This window comes from Triticum dicoccoides, chromosome 5B (assembly GCF_002162155.2).
Source record: "Triticum dicoccoides isolate Atlit2015 ecotype Zavitan chromosome 5B, WEW_v2.0, whole genome shotgun sequence".
Classification (NCBI taxonomy): Eukaryota; Viridiplantae; Streptophyta; class Magnoliopsida; order Poales; family Poaceae; genus Triticum; species Triticum dicoccoides.
In genome coordinates this window covers 501,317,866-501,321,651 of record NC_041389.1, presented here as the reverse complement: position 1 = coordinate 501,321,651, position 3,786 = coordinate 501,317,866, and positions in this window count along the sequence as shown.

The window sequence follows — 3,786 nt, the reverse complement described above, 5'->3', positions numbered from 1 at the left end:
CTTCGTGTAAATAGCACGATAATGTATGTACCATAGACTTGATAACACACATACAAACACCGTGATAACTTTAACCCTGGGAGAGGAGGTTGTTTGAAAACATACCCTGATGCCTTATGTGTAAATAGTGTGCTAACATACAGACCACGGGCGTGATAACTCATGCACAAACGTTGCCGTAACTTTATCCTAGTTTTTTTGTTGAAAATATACTACGGTAACGCGTGTCTAAGTAGCATGATAATATACACACATAAGAGCTGATAACTTTTTGCATGAAAAAATTCATCATAATATATCAACATGCCATTTAGTTTCATAGGTCCCCCGCGACGGATTTTTTATGTGGAAACAATTTTTCGGTCGGACCAACGATTTGAGCTATAAAATATTTTGAAGTTTTGAAATAGGGAGAATCTAGGATGGCATCAATTCCCCCCTACATGGACACATGTGCATGTGAAGAGAAGGTTGGAGGAGCCATTTTTGTGCTTGATATCTTCAGTGTAAACAACATGATAACTTCTGCTTAACTAGCATGATAATTTGCATAGCACACACTTGGTAACTTTTACCCAAAAAAAGTCATCAGAACATACTAACATGGGATCTAGTTTCGAAGGTCTCATCGTGACGAATCTTTTATATGAAAATAGTTTTTTCATCGGAGCGACGGTTTGAGCTACAAAGCATTTTAAAATTTTAAAATAGAGAGAATCTTTTGCTGATATCATCTTCTTTTATTACTTTGTATGCATGCTTAATCAATGTGTTTGGCAAAAAAAAGTCTGCATGTGACGGGTGCATGCGTGGGTGTGCATGTGCTCATTTTCGATGGGTGGTTAGGTTGACGAGAGATCGTACGTACCTGTTGCTTAAATACAGACTAGTTGGTAGTTAGCACAATCCATATATATATTCTACAAATTTGGTCAAAGATTGAAGCTACTAGTTAATGATTACCTCAACAATGGTCGGAGTCCTATGTGCCTGACTATCGCAAAGCCCCCCAACTTTACTTCCACTTTGCGGGGGGAAATGCGCCCAGACCGCTTGGCGGATCGATACAAGCCTGCGTTAGATGGCAAAACAGGTCCGGATGTATAGCGCTGGAGATGCCCTAAGTTTCTTTTGCAAAAGAAAAGGATAAGTCAAATGGCTAACTCTTGAGAGACCTGCCCAGAATGAATGGATTAAGGGAATTGTATATATTCTCATGAAATTTAGACCTTAAAGAAAAAAGTTGCAGAATCAAATAGAAACCGATACAAGTACCAGCCAACAAAAAACTGATATACAAGTAAACACCGATTTGTGGCTTTATAACTTGGGCAGGCCTTCAAAGTAGCGTGCCAAGGAAGGAGGAGACACCGGTGGGGCATAGCAGAACACCCTTGCAATTGCAGGGCCCTTTTCTGGTGGGGCTCGTCTTACCCTGGCCGCCGTCTCCTCCTCCAACGGGACAGGTACAAACAGCCATCGCGCATTATCGCATCGGGGTGTCCCGTCAGCTCCCGGCCAGTCCTTTGGCATGTCAAGCAGCAGCTTCCCCGCGCCCAGATCATTGCTCGCCGGCGTAATCGGATGAGCGTACACGCCACGCCGCGACTCCCAGTCAAAGTCCTGCAGCAGCAGGTGCCCCCGTTGCAGGGGATGCGGCCACGCCGGAAACCGCATGCGAGGCGCCCTCACGGCGCTGCTGTGCTGCGCCCAGCGGCCGCACTCCCCCATGAACAGCACTTCCGTCCCCGCGCGGCGCCAGTAAACCACGTACACCCGCGCGTCGGACCCCGTCGTCATCTCGGGCGAAGCTGCACCCGAGTCGGCCAACTCGATGGGCTCCGACGTGATCTCCTCCTCCGTCGCCAGATCGAAGCGGACGACCTTCGCTAGCTGATGCTGATCCGTGCCAACGGACCACGCCGATCCGTCAGCGAATACGGGGCCGTCGTAGGGCCCGGTTGCGGCCGCATGCGCTCTTTCTCGCCTCCTCCGATCGTGTACACGTAAAGATCTTTCTCCGTAGCGTCACCCTTATGTAAGTCGCGGCCCTGGTGCAAGATCTTGTATCTCCTCGAACTGGGGTCGAAGCCAAAACAGTAGGCGGTAGGCTCGCACCGCCTCTGCGTCTCCGGCGGCGGTAGGACGAGCGATTCGCCGGTGAAGGGCTCTACCACCCTGATGTCCGCCTGGTGAAAGTCGAGGAAGCAGAGCAGGCCGTTGCACGTGCCCACCATGTTTTCTGACTCGCCGGCCGTGAACCTGGCCACGAGTCGCCAGTGTTCGTCGAATAGGTACCCGTCGCCGCTTCGCGGCTCTATGGCCTCGTCGGCTTCGCCTCCCTTGCGTCCAAGAAAAAACACGATGGTGTGCGTCAGGGGCCGCGGTCCGTGGATCGTGTGCGCATCGATGAAGGCAGGGTCGGAGATAACCTCGCACCACTCCTTGCAGACCCGGCGGAAGCGCCGGAGGTCGCTCGCCGGGAAGCGGAGCAGGACGCTGGCCAGGACGTCTCGCGGGATAGCATCGTTGGAATCGCCGGCCATCGCCTGGTTTTGGACGAGAGTGCTTGGTTGATTCAGGATTGATTTACGTGAGAATACATAATATATCGGGCGACCTTATGATTGTAAGAATTTGGTAAGCGATTTGTACCTCCTTGGGGAGGCCGCGTAGTTTCTAGATAGTTCTGGGTATGTCTATGTCACATCTAGATGTGAGATAATATCTCACATCTAAGGGTTTTTTTCTGTTTGTTTGTCATGTTTGTTTGATTTTAATTTGTCAAAGTCTGAAACTAAAAACAACCTTGTCGTGCCTCTGCCTTGGTGACCGGCCTATACGCAAATCGGTTCACTAGTTCCCTTCATAAAAAAAATCTGGTTGCTAGCTACGTACAAGGAACCTTTTTTTTAAGGAACCTGATCGCTAGCTTTATCTGGAAAACAAAATGATTGCTAGTGCTAAATCGACTTAGCTAGCTTTTGTCCCTGATCACATAGCTAGCTTCTAGGCTACCTTACCCGCAAAAAAAAGGATTCTAGGCTACCAACGATTTATTTTATTTTTTGCCTTTTGATTTTGCATTTTTCACTATTGTATTTTATAATTAATTTTTAGTAAATAACAAAATTTCATCAACACATATTTCAAAAACATGTTCACGAATTTACATAATTTTTGTAAATTATAAAAAATGTTAACGAATACCAAAAATGTTCTAATATATGGTGAACAATACTTTAATATATGATAATCATCTGCTGAATACACACTATTTTTTCCAATACACACAGAACATTGTTTTTTATTTTCTTTAAAAAAATTGATCCACATGAACAATTTTAGAAAATTGAACTAGTTTACAAATTTAGGAACATGTATTGAAACTTGTGAATTTATGAACAAACAAAAAATTATCAGAATGTGAAAAAAATGAGATCATCTTTTGAAAAATAGAAAAATAAAAAGTAGATGAAAAACAATGAAGAAAAATGATAAATAAAAAAGAAAAAGGAACGTAAAGAAAATTAAACAAAACAAAAAAAGGTATCCTAGCTACTTGGGCAGCTCATCTTCAGTTTGTTCGCTGACTAGGGCCGACTTGAAGCTAGGAAAAAAATGTTGGACCCCCAATGGGAAGTCGAGGGTGGACTCTCAATTTGGAATAAAAAAAGGTCGGGCCCCAATTGCCGAATCGAGTTTGGACTTGCAACTGGGGACACAAATTGTTGGACCCTAATTGCGAGTCATGGGTGGACTTGCAGCTGGGACTAGAAAGGGTCG